This window comes from Bos taurus, chromosome 7 (assembly GCF_002263795.3).
Source record: "Bos taurus isolate L1 Dominette 01449 registration number 42190680 breed Hereford chromosome 7, ARS-UCD2.0, whole genome shotgun sequence".
Classification (NCBI taxonomy): Eukaryota; Metazoa; Chordata; class Mammalia; order Artiodactyla; family Bovidae; genus Bos; species Bos taurus.
In genome coordinates this window covers 60989577-61005893 of record NC_037334.1, presented here as the reverse complement: position 1 = coordinate 61005893, position 16317 = coordinate 60989577, and positions in this window count along the sequence as shown.

Below are 16317 nucleotides of genomic sequence, written 5' to 3'. Positions count from 1 at the left end.
AGCAGAGGGACTGTCCACATCCTTGTTTATCTCCACTGTATAAATTAGAAGGAGCTGAGAACAGTGGTTTGGTTTGGTTTTGATCTCAGTGGTTCTATCAACCTTCACTGCTGTTAGAATCATTTGGGAGCATTACAAAAGCACCAGAGATGGACCCCATTCCTTCACTTACCCCTTTATCCTGATCAGATTGCTTAAAAGTTCCCCTGATGATTCTCACTGAAGTCAGGCTGGAGAGCTACTGTTCTACATGAGTGCTTCTCAACTTTAACATCCATCTGAGTCACCTATAGAGCTGGGCCCCTTCCAGTCAGTAGGTCTGGAGTGGAGTCTATGATTTGTAGTTCTTACAAGTTTCCATGTAATGTGGATGCTACCAATCTGGGGAACAGTGCTTTTTATTTTTTATTAAGTATTTGTTTATTTTTGGCTGTGCTCAGTCTTCACTGCTGCAAGGGCTTTTCTCTAGTCATGGTGAGCAGGGGCTGCTCTTCGTTGCAGAGCATGGGCTTCTCATTGCAGTGGCTCTCGTTACAGAGCACTGGCTCTAGTGTGTATGGGCTTTGGTAGATGTGGCCCATGGGCTCAATAGTTGTGGTTCTCGGGCTCTAGAGCACATGTTCAATAGTTGTGGTGCACAAGCTCAGTTGCTCCACAGCATGTCTAATCTTCTCAGACTGAACCCATGTCTCCTGCACTGGCAAGTGGATTCTTTACCACTGAGCCACCAGGGAGGCCCTGGGGAACACTCTTTGATAACCGCTGATATAGATGAACCTGAGTGGACCTTTGGGTTTTTTTCCTTCCCAGCATCATTTTCCACTCTGGTAAGAGCTCGTGACTTGCCTTTAGTGAACTACGCATCCTCATATCTTAGGCCACAGATGTAAGTGGCCTCCCAACTTCAGAGGCAAGAACATGACCAATTCTGGCCAGTAAACAGAATCTGCACCCTGGCTCCAGCGAGTGATTGGTTCAGCAATGGGCATGTCACTTAACAGTCAAGTGAGAGTCAGCCCTGGTACTTTTGGTGGAACTCTTGGGAAGAAGCGCTAAGCTGGTAAGATGGAAGCCTGGGGCTGCTTGGGAAGACCCTGCCCAAGGATGAAGCAGGCAAAGGAGAGCAGAGGAGACTAGAAGAGACCAAGTCCTGATGATAACCTTCTTATCTCCTGGATCCAGCCAAGCCTGAATTCAGACCTAAATATTGCAGTTATCTGGGTCAATAAATTCCCTTTTGGTACATCACAGGGACTATAACCAACATTTTATAATACCTTTCAGTGGAGTATAATATATAAAAATATCAAATCACTATGTTGTGTATCTGAAACGAATATAACATTGTAAATCTACATTTCAACAAATAAATTCTCTTTTTAGCTTAGGCCAGTTTGAGGTAGGTTTTGTCATGTGCAGTTCAAGAAGTGCTGGGAATTACCTGGTGGTCCAGTGGTTAGGACTCTGTGCTTTCACTGCCAAGGGCCTAGTTTTGATTCCTGGTTGGGGAACTAAGATCCCGAAAGCCATGCCACTTAGCAAATAAAAGAAAGAGTGCTGCCTACATGGAATATCTAAAGTGCCTTCCCACCCAGAGACTGGGTGGGACTCCAGGTTCTATCCTGGTTGCTGCTCCCATTAGGCAATGATCTTCCAAAAGCCCCCAGAACGGAGCCGCAGAACTCCTAGAGGTCATTTAGTGCCATTCTCCTCCTTGTTTCTGTGGGGAGACCTGGGCCACAAGGAGGGGCGAGGTTGTGTCCTGAGTCATGCATACAACAAAGCCGAAAGGATATCAGATCTTGGCTCTGTCAATAAATCCACCCAAACCAGTGGGTGATAACAGCCACCAGTGCGATGCCAAAACACTGACAAGTCTCCTTCTCAAGGACACCCACGGAGGGACGGAGGCTCCCTCCTTCAGCATGAGAAACAGTGTTTCTGTGTCTCAGTTTCTCTAATTGCAGTTGAACAAACACAGAGGTAAATTCTATTGTTCTTAATAAAATGGAGTTTATGGAAATAGGGAAATTTTTTTTCAGGGGACAAATATGAGCAAAAAGAGGAAAATAAAACCCCCAGTAATCTCACCACTTGTGCCAACATTGACAACATTTGAGGAGCTTGTTCCTTTGTGTTTGTTTGCTTTATCTATAAAGATTTACGTCAGGTAAGGTGGAGACTGGCCCTGAGAGACCCAAACTACCTTCAATCAGGAATGAATTGGGGTGAGTCTTAGAAGTGAAAGAGGAGGAGATTTCTTCCAGTCTTGGGGGTTGTATCAGACAGGGTTCTTCGTGCAAGCACCAGAAATGAGAGAGGAGGGGATTCTTTTGGAAGACCAATGGGAGCTTACATAATTGATAAAAGACTAGAAGAGCAGACTTCGGTCAGCAGGAGTTAAGGAAACTCTGAGGGTCAAGAAGAAGAAAGTAGGAGAACCGTCATTCACTTGATAGGGACATAGGTCAGGATGCTATCCGTGATCCACCATGGCTATTGCCACAAAGAGAATGACCAGAAACCATTCCTCTGTCCTTGCCAGAGTGAAAGTCTTGAGGAAAGAGCATTTGAGACCACATGTTCCCCGCTAGTTCATCCAGGTAAAAAGAAGAGGGACCTGATCTCTTTGACTTCAACTGGAGGAGGCCAGCCGTGGAAGGAAGGATTCAAGAAGTACTGCTCCCTCAAAATAGTCAGGGAGGGACAATTTTCCTTAATGAAACTAGGGTGCCCTGAGGAGGGGGATGGGTGGGGTACAGCCTCAAACCAAGAGTTACCTTCTAGAGAGCTAGAGAGGAGAAGAGCTTCAGGGCTGCTGCTTCTAGGGCCAGTTTATCACTGATGCTGCATATCAGTCTCAACCCACTACCCCAGCACACTGTTGACACCCCTGGGAAATAAAGCAACCATTTTTGAGTGTAAGTGGAAATAAAGAGCCATAACTTTGGGTGTCCAGGCTATGTGTCATAGGGTGTGTGCAAGAAAAGTTTCTTCCTTTTCCCAAATCCCCCTGGGAAGCACCTGCAGGACCAGTGAGATGGAATTTGCCTCCATCAATGAAGTGGTTTCCTTAGAGGGCAGGGGCTGTACCTAGTGCTGGGTATTGTTGACTGTGTGTCCCCAGGCTCTGGAGATGTGTTAGAGGAGCACTGACTGAGGGCAACCCAGCTGCCCGTTTTTAACAGTGTCCCCATGTGGCAGAATTCAGCAACTGCAGGATACACACCTGTCAGGCTTCCAGGTTTTTCTCCTTCAGGAGATGACAATGAGAACTGCCCCTTTGGACTAAGTAACTGCTCTGAGAAGGCAATAGCACCCCACTCCAGTACTCTTGCCTGGAAAATCCCATGGACGGAGGAGCCTGGTGGGCTACAGTCCATGGGGTCGCTGAGGGTCGGACACGACTGAGCAACTTCACTTTCACTTTCCACTTTCATGCGTTGGAGAAGGAAATGGCAACCCGCTCCAGTGTTCTTGCCTGGAGAATCCCAGGGACGGGGGAGCCTGGTGGGCTGCCATCTATGGGGTTGCATAGAGTCGGACATGACTGAAGTGACTTAGCAGCAGCAGCAACTGCTCTGAGAGTTATCCTGGAAGGGAGGACCCCATGTTGGGGAGAGAGTCATTCTCAGAAGAGATGAGATGGGAACTCAAGTCATTCAATTTCAGTAGTAAAAATCACATGACATAGCATCCTTCTACACAAAACCCAATTCACCAAGATCCTTCTGGTACTGATCTCCTACTGGCTACAATCTATCCAGCTCTCCTTGAATCTGTCTCACAGTTTTCCATCATACATAACCATGGGAATAGCATGCATCTGCTTGTCCACTGTCTTGCTCAAATTTAGACGTATGTGCTAACTTGCTTCAGTCATGTCCAACTCTTGGCGACCCCATGGACTATAGCCCGCCAGGCTCCTCTATCTATGGGATTCTCCAGGCAAGAATGCTGGAGTGGGTTGCCATTTCCTTCTCTAGGGGATCTTCCCAACCCAGAAATCAAGCCTGCATCTCGTACGTCTCCTGCATTGGCAGGCAGGTTCTTTACCACTAGTGCCACCTGGGAAACCTATGTTGCTGTCATTTCCTTGTCAAAGAGGGACTTAAGGGGCTTACTGAAGGGAAGTGAAGGTACTGAATCCCTGACATTCAACGTCCCCTTAATTTCTGTGAGTAGTTTGTTGGAGACTCACATTGCACTGGAAGTTTGGAGTCTTGATCCTCGTCTCTAGCTCGTCCATTAACTTGCTGTGTGATCTTGAGCAAGTTGCTGGAGCTTTCTGAACTCCACATCCTTCCACATTGTCCACTTTAGGGGCTGTTCATTGGTTTGAAAGAAGTTAACGTTGCAGAAACCTAGAAAAGACAAAACAAATAATTATTAACAACAAGTAATACGGGGAGATTTTCTGCTGCAGTACTGGCTTTTCTGTGTCTGCAGAGCTAAGGAAACAGGAAATAGGATTTTGGTTCAGAAAAACAGCTGTTAAGGGATATTTCTGTGTGTTGGTGTACATGTATTTGAATGTCCCTCCGATTCATATTTCTCTCTGGGTGTTCCTCTGTGTCTCTATCTCTCCCCTTCCCCTACTCCTTCCGGACCTTTTCCCAGTCTTACCCCGGCCAGAGCCGAAGTGTTATCATGAGTGATAGTCCCCTTAAATCAGGTCTGTCCTGCCCTAATGGTTGCAGTAGGCAAGATCAGGCCAAGTCAAAACAGTCTCTGGGCTTTTCTGGCTCCAGACTTGAAAGACAGAGCTTTTCAGTCTCTTGCAAGTCCTAGTTAAACAGGACCTCAGTGTCAGATCAGGGCCGAGGAACTCCAGGCTGCTGTACTCGGCTCCTGGGGATTGGGGTGAAGAGACAGGAAGGGGAGGGGAATTTGCCAGCACTTGGAGACTGACAGCTTCTGGCCAAGGTAGGCAGCACTGATGCCACCAGCTCAGCCCTGCCTCTTGCCCACCCAGTGGCCTTCACCTGCTTTCTGCCTCTAGAGCCTCTGGGATCAAGACAAACCTGGGTGCAAATCCTGACTCCCCCCACCTATTCAGTATGTAACCTTGGGCAAGTCATCATTAACCTCTAAGAATTCGGTTTCTTTGTCTGGGAAATGAAGATGAAAAGAGGTAAGGTGTAAGGACCGGGTTGAACAATAGTATAGCATAGAGCAGGAGTCAGCCAATCATGGGCTGCCTACCAAATCTGGCTCACTCTCTATTTTTGTGTGACCCTGCAAGCTAAGAATTTGTGTTTGTGTGTGCTCAGTCATTTCAGCAGTGTCCTACTCTTTGAGACCCCATGAACTATAGCCCTCCAGGCTCCTTTGTCCATGGGATTATCCAGGCAAGAATACTGGAGTGGGTTGCCATTGTTTCTAAATGACTGGTGGTGGGGTAGGGAGGGGACAAAAGAAAAAGTAATATTTCCTGACTCTGAACATGCTATGAAATTCAAATTTCAGTGTCTCTAAAGAAAGTTTTATTGGCACACAGTCACGCTCATTTATTAATGTGTTGTCTAGGACAATAGAACTGAGTCATTGGAACAGGGACTGTATGTGATACTCAATACCTAAAGTACTATCTGGCCCTTTACAGAAGAAGTATGCATACCCTTGGCACAGGTTTAAGAGTATAAACCACCTGGGTTCAAATCTCTGTTCTGTCATTTCCTAATTTCGTAACTCTGGGAAGGTCACTTAATTCATATGTGCCAGAATTTTTTCTTCTGTAAAATGCAACTAACAATTGTGATTAGAGGTTGTTTTCAGGATGAAATGAGTTAGTATTTGTAAAGCACCAGGACCAATGTCTACATGCAGTAATATGTAAGCAAACAAACAAGATCATGTATATGAGGAATTAAGCAATGATTTTGTGTTGTGTATTTGGTTGGAAGGAAACTCAGAAGCAATGGTGGCTTTATCCTTGATACCGTCCTGGGCAACAGTTTTTTTTGGTCAGAAACCTCAATAAAGAGGTAAGACAGTGGAATGCATAGAGGGTATGGTTGGGAGTAACTGGGGGAGGGTGGAATTGGACTCCTAGAGACCCTGTCAGGAACCAATGTATGGACTATACAGATAACAATTTGGAGGGCAAAGCCTATGTGTGGCTGATTACAGAGATACTAATGTCTGTTTTGTCATTTTTTGTGGGGGGGGTGGTTTTGCTGCTATTGAATATTAAAAAGAAAGAGAGCTGGTTTCTTATCTCCTCCTTGATCACCTCACCTCTTCAAGAGCAGAAGACTTTTGATTCATGTAGTCTTAAAAAGAAATTGAAGGGTGGAGGCAGTTCTGCCAAGGTGGGAGAGGGTTTGGAAGACTTGAGGTGACTGAGGAGACATGACCTGGTAGCAGCACATATAATATCCATTTTAATACAAAGCAAAATGTGCTACACCAAAGTGAGTACACTGTCAGGCCACATTAATAGAAGTAGGTATGGTAGAAAGAGGGCAGTTATGTCTTTCTACCTACTATGGGCAGCCCATTTCCTACCCTAGGCAATTTAAGAGAGATTAGAATAGATGGGAATCCACCTGCCAAAGCAGGGGACACAGGTTCGATCCCTGGTCCAGGAAGATTCCACATGTTGCAAGGCAACTAAGGCTGTGCAGCACAAATACTGAGCTCATGCTCTAGGGCCCTTGAGCCACAACTACTGAGCCCGAGTGCCGCCACTACTAAAGCCCGTGTGCCTAGTTCCAGTGCTCCACAACAAGAGAAGCTGTCGCAATGCAAAGACCATGCACCACAACAAAGAGTAGCCCCCACTCACCACTAGAGGAACCCTGTGTGCAGCAATGGGAGAAGACTCAGCACAGCCAAAAATAAATAAATTAATTAAAAAGCCGTCTACATTTGTTGGCATCCCCCACCTTCTTGTCAGTTGCACTGGGTTCCTCCCCACCCTCGTCATTCCTGGTACATAGGAGCAGTTGGTAAATGCCAGTAGCTCCCAGCTTCCAAACATTCTCAGTTATGCGGAACTCACCCACTCTTTCCTGTGAAAGGCGGGCCTGGAGGATGAATCCCACTGCAGATCAAGAATTCTACTTTATCAGTAGCTACAAAGACATTAACCTGATCCCTGGGCTTGGGTCGGGGCGGGGCGTTGGTCAAAGTTTAGCTTGTTTGGGAACTCTTGGAATCACCTGGCCTCAGGAAGTCCTGTGTTCCCCAGTGGTCTCAGAGAGTGAGTGGCCCATCTCAAAGTCTTCAGTGACCTCTGCCATGTGTCTATAGCCTGATTTCCTAGCCTTATCTCCCATTACTCCCCTCTATACTTGCATGACTCAGCCAAAGGAGAGCACAGTTCAGCTTTTTCAAAAGCACATGCTATATTAGTTGCTTTTTGGTTGCGAGGGGCAGAACGCCAACTCAGACTGGGTTGACCAAGAAAGGAAGACTCATTGGCTCATGTCACCAAGATGTACAGAGCTGTCTGGCATCAGGCCCAGTTGGATCCAGCACCTTAGGATCTCTCTATCTCATTCTCTCGGCTTAGTGTGAGCTTCATTTGCATACCAACTTTCCTTTAGGAAGTCGTAAAATGGTTACTGAAAGCTCTAGGCTCAAATCTGGAACTCAACAACCCTAGTATAAATAGAATTTCACTTCCCCAAGAGTTTAAGCTCAAGGCTCAGGAAGTGGCTCTCAGAAAACAGACTGGGGTTATTGTCCATTCCAAATCAAGTCCTGTGGCAAAAGGCACTGAACAGTGATTGAACAGGCTCAAGTCACATGCCCCAGGGTGCAAGGGAAGAGACCCCGTTAACAGTTGGGAGTGGACTTCCCTCAGACAGTAAAGCGTCTGCCTGCAATGCGGGAGACCTGGGTTCGATCCCTGGGTCAGGAAGATCCCCTGGAGAAGAAAATGGCAACCCACTCCAGTACTCTTGCCTGGGGAAGTCCATGGACTGAGAAGCCTTGTAGACTACAGTCCATGGGGTTGCAAAGAGTCAGACATAACTGAGTGACTTCACTTTCACTTTTCCAATACAAGGATTACAGGTTCAATCCCTGGTCAGGGAGCAAAGTTCCCACATGCCTCTCAGCCAAAAAAAAAAAAAGAGTTAGGGGTACAGTGAGAGTCAGTGTTGCTTACACACATGATCTGAGAGTGGGAAAGGGTGATCCTTAAAGACAGTGTGCATTCTGTGCTTCAGAGGAGGGGAAATGGGTGATGGGCATGCAGTGGCACAGGCCCACAACCACACATGCTGTACCACTCCTTCTGGCTACCTAGTGAGCTAGCATTAGTCTGACAGAGAGCAAGGGAAGTAAAGCCAGGAGGGGCATCTCTGGATGTTGGCGGGTAAGTCCTGTGTTTCTTTAGGACACCTTGCTAGCTCTGGGAGGGGAATGGAGGGGAGGATGAGGAAGCCATGGGGAGGATTTTGAAATCTGAAAGTCGACCTTCCTGCAAAGATCATGACTAATGAAAAGAAGGATGCCTCTGGAGCTTGGGCCCAGAATCAGGGAGGAAAATCCAGGGAATTGGGGAGGAATCGTGGAGCAGACACTACCCAACACACTTCCTCCCCTTCCATCCTTCTCGAAGAGCCCTCTACTGTTCAGGTGTCCACTCAGCCCAGACTCACGGTGCATCAGATTGGTCCAAGCTTATCACAATGCCCCACCCTTCTTGCCAACAACTGAACTAAGTCTGAATGTGTGATGTAGTTCTGACCAATGACCAGTGGCTTTTCAGAACCATTTTCTTTACAGACAAAAAGAAACACATAGGAAGACTCAGACCATCTCCCTGTGCTGGACATTGTCATGTTTGGAAGTGCAGCAGCTATCTTGTAGCCAAGAAGAGAGTCAGACGGAAGGCCTTGTGACTCCTGAAGAAGACAGACAAGAAAAATTGAAAGAACCTGAACCTTTGCTTATTACACTGAGCCCCCAAATTAATCAATCCTGGAATCATCCTACTTTGGGCTTCTTAGAGTGTAGTACAATAAATTATCCTTGTTGCTCAGGCCCATCACATTGGAGTCCTCTCTTACTGTGGCCACAGGACACTAAGTGACTCAGATAGGCTCTGATTATTGAAAGAGCTTCTGAAGAGAGAGGACATTTCCAACACTGGGTGTGGGCTCTAAGCATGTTGCACAGCCCCTCTGGAACACATAGAGTAGTAGAAAAAGGATGTACTTCAGAGACTCGTACGCCTAGATTTGTCGCCTACTAGCTGTATGCCCTTGAATACATTCATTCACCACCTCACTAGGCCTCAGTGTTCTCATCTGTAAAATAGGAAGAATAACCTGTACTTCATCAAGCTGTTGTGAGGGTCAAGACCATGTACAGAGTTCTGACATATAATGGCCACATATGGAAGGATCACTTTTGTCTGTACATCATTGGACAAGGATCTCAATGATGTCCACACAATGATTGATAAAGTAGTGACCCTTTATCAGAACCCCCTCAGAAGCTTCTTGAAGAATCCAGATTCCTGGACTCCATCAATGGGAATCAAGAGTCAATAGATCCGAGGTGGGGTCTGTCTGTGTATTAGTCTGGACTCTTTCAGTCACAAATTGCAAAAATCCAACTCAAAGTGACTGAAGCAAAAGCCAAAAAAAAAAAAAAAGGAGAAAGAAAACAAAAAAAGAAAATAGTAATTTATTGGCTCATGCATTTGAATAGCCCAGAGGAGTAAACTTCAGACATGGCTGGATCTAGGTGCTCATAACATGTTATGAGCTCACTCTCTCTCTCTTGTCATTCTTTGTCACAATTTACCTCTGTGTTGATTTCATTGTTAGCCAGCAGTTCCAGTCTGACAGCTACCAGCCTCTGAAAAAGAGAGTATCTTTTCCCCTACAGCTCTGCCAAAATCCTGGGGCTGCCCACTCCAGCCTAGTTTAGACGCCTAGGCAGATTACTCTGTGACTGGCCCAGCCTGGGTAACATGCTCACCCCTGGAGACCACCCAAACTCCGTGGGTCTATGTGAGGCAACAATAGCTCTCTAAAATAGGGGCTCTTTTCAGAAGAATAGGAAATGAGTGTTGAGCAGATGAACACACTACAGATCTCACAATCTTTTTCACCAAGTTGTCTGGTTGATTCTGACACACAGGCAGGTTTGGGAATGACTGTTGGACAGATCACTGGTTTTAGGACTCACTAGAGCCATGGAAGGCATGAAGGCAGAAGGAGAAGGGGATGACAGAGGACGAGATGGTTGGATGGCATCACTGACTCAATGGACATGAGTTTGAGCAAACTCCTGGAAATGGTGAAGGACTGGAAAGCCTGGCGTGCTGCAGTCTGTGGGGTCGGAAAGAGTCAGACACGACTGAGCGGCTGAACAACAGAGCCACAGAATCCCTCTCTTCCTAGAAAATCTTAAACAGAAGCATATAAACAAAATAGACCCCGAAGTGGTCCTTTGGGGTGGAAAAGTGGGCTTCTATCATTCCCCAAGCAGCCCCTAAAGCCCCCTAAAAGCTCCCTGCTTTCACTGTTTGCTGAGGTCCCTTTCGCTCTTACCCTCCAGTCCTGCATTTGGGTGCAGTGGACTGGATGGGGTGGGGTGAGATCTCAAAGAGCTAACCTAACGCTGTCCCCACTTCCAGCCCCACCCGCGCCTCGGCAGTCAGTGCCAGAGGAGTAAATAGGGCCAGGAGGGGCCAGCGGCTGACTTAGGAGGTGCGTCAGACATGCCACATCGGATGCTTCTAGCTTTGAAAGCCCATCCTGGCCCGAGGCCAAATGGCTTCCAGGGCTCTGCAGAGCGCTGGGCCCTGGGGCTGCGTGGGCGTTGATGACCTGCCTGTCTGCCAGTGACAGAGGGGATGGCGGCAGCACTGTGTCCGCGGTGGCAGGAGGAGACGCTGCGGGACACACTTGCTGGGGAGGCATGGTGGGGGATGAAGTCAATTTCACACTTTATTAGTCAGTCTGGGGCCAACTGAGGCCATCCTGAAACTGGGCTGAGGTCCCTCCTCCCTTTGCCAGCAAGAAAGGCCTTTATCGCCTGAAACTCTTCTTGTTGAAGGAGCAGTATTTTTTTTCCTCCTCAAAACCCCACAGCATTCAAACAAGGAGCTGGAATCCCTTTTGTTCTGCAAGAGACCAAGGCAGAGGGGTGAACAAATCCAGTGTGTGTGTGTGTGTGTGTGTGTGTGTGTGTGAGATGTGAGGCAGGGGATGTTGAACCATGTTGTTTGTTTATTCTTGCAGTCTTCCATTATCTATTCAACAGATTTTCATTGAGAGCCTACTATGTGCCAGCAAACTGAAGCCAGTACTCAGTACAAAGAAACAAAGAAGGGAGCCTTCATTCATTACCCAGATTTCACTGAGCACCAACCAGGTACCTGACCCCAGGCCAAGCTCTGGGGATGCAGTGTGAATAGGCAGACATAGCCCTGCCCTCTTGGAGCAAAGGAGAGGCCCTCAGGTAAAAAGGCAATTTCAATAGAGAGGGATAAGGACCCAATAGAAGCATACAAAGGAAGAGCACCTGAACCAACAAAAGGAAAGCTTCCTGGAAGAATTGACTTGCCACTGAGATTTGAAAGAGGATTCGGTAGGAGGAGAGGGGAATGGGAAAGGGTGCACCACCCAGGTGAAGGAGTGAGTTCGAAGTGGACCAGAGAGAGCAATGTAGATTGAGCTCAGCCAGAGCACAGAGTTCAAGGAGGAGAAGGAATGAGCAGGGGCCAGACCATGAAGCTGACTCTGGTGGTGGCTTTGTGAAGGAGGTCCCAGCCTGGGGGTTTGCTAGCAGTGGGGATTGTCAGAAGTGGGTGTCTTTGGGAGGTCTGAGGGACATCATGCTCTGGAGGGGGCATTCTCTACAGAGATCAGAGGTTGAGTACAGGGGACAAAGACTCCACTGGCAGTTAGATGAAGCTAAGTTCAGAACCTATTCATAATGCCTGTGACCTTCAGCGAGTACCTGTGCCTCCTTCATAAAATGCGACTCCATATCCATCTAATGAGATAGCAGTGCATGAAAAGCAGGTACACAGGGTATCTGTAAGGGACATGAAGGAGTTTATGAAGAGAATGGGAAGAACTCAAAAGTCAGTCCACACGAAGACATCTCAATGCAAGCCTGTCTGCTTTCTGTCTTCTTCAAAGCAATCACAGATCCAATGTTCTTTCTTTATAAACCAGGGTTGAGATCCTAGCTCTGGACCTCTCTCTGTGGCTTTTCTTATAGCCTCAGTTTCCTTGTCTGTAAAATGCGGATGACAATATCAACTTAGTAGGCTGTTGTGGGGATGGCCTGAGAAGATGTGTGTAAGTTGCTTAGCACAATGCTTAGTACATAGTAGGTGCTGACTAAACAGTCATTAGGGTTCTCATTAATATTCTCCATTCTTGTCATCACTCACACAGGAACCATGAGGACTTCCTTTGTACCAGATCCTGTGCTGGGCATCAGAGATGAGCTGAAAATAATAAAGATGTCTGTAAATATTTATTAAATGCTTATCTGATCTAATGACTTCTTATGTGTATATATAGAGACATTAACTAATTAAGTCCCCATATCAACCCTATGCTGTAGCTACTATTATTGTCAACACCATTTTACAGAAGAGGAAACTGAGCTCAGGGTAACTGGGGAACTTTTCCCAAAGTCACACCATGGGTGAGGAAAGCTGGATTTGAGCCTGTCTAGTTTGGCTCCTGAATCCACACATGCTGCCAACCTGTCCCTTGAGGGTCAGCAGTCCAGTGAGCCACTCAGGACCCCCTTGATTATGAGTGAGGGCTGCTCCACGTAGCGGTCAAGCACTGCCTGGGTTTGAAGCCCAGAGTCTGCGTGAGCATGAGCACGTTATTTAACTTCTCTGTTCCTCTGTAGAGCAAGCGACAGTAACACCCTCATAGAACTGTGAGGTGACAGCCTAAAAGAGACAGTGCCTCCAGAGAGCTTGGCCCAGTGCCTGGCGCACACAAGTGCTCGAGAATGTTGGCTACTATTTTGAAGTGAAAGGGGGATTTATGGGTACCTGTGAACAAACAAGCGACAGAAAGGACGGGGTGGCACTGACTCTGGGTGGGTCACTGAGAGACATGAACCCCATCAGAGGGTGTCTACTGGTCTACCTGTGACTCTTTTGTCTCTCTCTTGCTCACTCATTCTCTACTGCTGTCCTGTTCTGTCCTTGTCTGTCTGTCTCCCTCTCCCCCACCCTCTCTCCTGTCTCATTTTCTCTCTTCTCTTCACATACTGGTTTCATTCTATTGGGACCATATTCCCAAGATATGGGACCATGAGTATCAAGCAGGGTTGCCAGTTAAATTCAGGGCACCTAGTTAAATCCGAATTTCAGATAAACTATGAATAATTTTTTTAGTACAAGCATGCTCCATTTGGGACATACCAAAGACTATTTGGATTTAGGACTGAATAAGATGGATAAGGCGATGGCACCCCACTCCAGTACTCTTGCCTGGAAAATCCCACAGACGGAGGAGCCTGGTAGGCTGCAGTCCATGGGGTCGCAAAGAGTCGGACACGACTGAGCGACTTCCCTTTCACTTTTCACTTTCATGCATTGGAGAAGGAAAAGGCAACCCACTCCAGTGGTCTTGCCTGGAGAATCCCAGGGACGGGGAGCCTGATGGGCTGCCGTCTACGGGGTCTCGCAGAGTCGGACACGACTGAAGCGACTTAGCAGCAGCAGCAAGATGGATAAAAGGGCCTCCCAGGTACCTCAGAGGTAAAGAATCTGCTACCAATGCAAGAAACATAGGAGACTCGGGTTCAGTCCTGGGTCAAGAAGATTCCCTGGAGAAGGAAATGGCAACCCACTCCATCATTCTTGTCTGAACTATCCCAGGGAAAGAGGAGCCTGGCGGGCCACTGTTCATAGACAGTCAGACATGACTGAGCAACTGAGCATGCATACATGCAAGATGGATAAAATCCTTACCTTTGGGGAGCTTACTTTCTAATGACGAAAGCAAACAACAAACAGATAAACAAGAAAATAAGAGGGAGGGGCATGGTCTATTATGACAGGAAGACAGGGTGATGAATAGTGAGTATTGGGGTCAGGGTGCAGAGGGTTGGAGACTACCCAGATGGAGTGGTCAGTGAAGGCATTGCTGAGGAGCTGACCTGTGTGGCAAGAAGCCAGCCAAGGGCAGATCTGGGACAAGAGTGTCCCAGGGAAGGGAAAGGCCAGTGCAGTCCCTGAGTCAGGAAGGAGCTTAGAGTAATTGAGGAATAGAAGGAAGCAAGCAAGTGTTGGCCGAATTACAGTGATCAAGGTGGAGGGTGGTATGTGATGCTGTGGGAGGGAGGCAGGGTCCGTTATGCAGGGCCGGTTAGGTCTGAGTAAGGAGTTTGGGTCTTGTTCAGATTTAAGCACAGGTGTGACATTCTCTAATTTAGTTTTCTGAAGGATCACTTTGTTCTATGGAGAGTGGGTGAGGGGGAAACACAGGGGTGGGGATTGAGAGAGTGTCAGGGGGCTCCTTCAGGAGCTCAGGCAAGACAGGAGGCGTGGAGGAGGTGGAGAGGGGAAAAGTGGACTGGCTGGGAAGGTTCTGGAAGTAAAGTTGACAGGCCTTGTTGAAGGACTGAATATAGAGGGCTGAGAGGAAGAGAGGAAGTGGGATGAATCCTGGGTTTTTGGCATGAACAACTGAGAGAAGACTGCAGGAAGAGTGTTTCTGGGCTCACGGTGGCAGATTAGGTATTTGTTGGCACTGTCCCTTATAGGCGCCTAGGGAAGTGTGACAGGCTCTTAGGAGAGAAAGAGATACAATTCAAATTCCATAGTCAATTTTATTAAACATAATATATCATGTGCATATTGTAATACACGAAGAAAGACAAAAGGCACATGCGAAAAGTGCCTTTTCACAAAACTGTGAAAAGTAAATCTGGACCAAGTGCTTTTGGTGGAAAATCCCACGGACAGAGGAGCCTGGCAGGCTACAGTCCCATGGGGTCGCAAAGAGACGGACGTGACTGAGCGATTTCACTTTGCGCTTTTTCAGGTGGGGATGGGGACACATGACTCCTAAGGGAAGTGCCATGCCTTGGAGTCTCTGGCTCGGGAGGGGGCGCTGGGGGGCAGGGGAGTGTAGAGGGGAAGAAGATAGATGCTAAGATTCTTCCAGTTGTGTACATGTCATTGTGTTTGTTTGTTTATGTTTGCTGCTCTGCCTTTTATCAGAGGGGTGGGAGAAGGGTGAAAAAGAATTTGAGAAAAAAATATTTAGAAATGTGGCAGGGAACAAAAGTCAGGAGAAAGTATATTCACAAAGGTGTATCAGCAAGGCTATCTCCACTGCTCTGCCTGGGCTCTGAGGACGCTTCCTGACAGGGTGGAGTTCCAGGATGGCGCGCTCTAATCACCACGGAGTATCCGAGGACGTGGTCACATTATGTTCCCAGGGGGACAACCTTTGGCCTCTTAAGACATCCACTTGCTTTCTGTTTGGAAAGAGCTCACGCAGTGAAGGGGTATTTTTTAAGAGCCTGAGGTGGTGAAGGGTCAGGAACACAGATGTTAGAGCAAAGGTTGAATGTACTCAGAGCATTAGCCCAGAGAAGACTCAGGTTGGGGTCACAGTGGGCAAACCTTGGGAAGAATCCTTTGGAGGGGGTGGGAGTCAGCAAAACTGGCTGTGTCTCTGAGGATCATTCAAGCAGTGTTCCTATGTCACAGACACAGGGCTAATGCCTCCATGCTGCTGCTAAGTCACTTTAGTCGTGTCTGACTCTGTGCGACCCCATAGACGGCAGCCCACCAGGCTCCCCTGTCCCTGGGATTCTCCAGGCAAGGACACTGGAGTGGGTTGCCATTTCCTTCTCCAATGCCTCCATGAAACAGTGCTAACGCCTCCATGAAAGATCCCATCTCGACATTCCAACAGCCCTTTGAGGTAGGACTATTTCCTGGTTTACCCACAAAGAGGAAAGTGAGGTTTTAGGGAAATGAAGTAACTTGTTCAATGAGGTCATACAGCTGGTGGGTGTGGAGTCGGGATTTGAATTTGGACATTTTGCAATGTGAAGTCTGGGCTCCTGACCCCCAGGGCCTCTTCGTCCCATACCCTCTCCATCCCAGCCCCTCGCCCACAGGCAACCCATCTTGTTCCTTAGGTTCAATCCTGTCCTCAGACATGAGAGTTTCCAGCAGCTCTGGCCCCTAGGGCTCCAAATGAAGTTCCTTGTGCCCAGTGCTGAATCCTGCCTCCTGCCAGTTCCTGATTTTAGTGGACCTGATCGCTAAGTCCCCAGGGCCTAGTACTTGAACTTCAACCCAAAGACTGGTACCCACTCTCTGACCTGGCCTTGATATCTTTC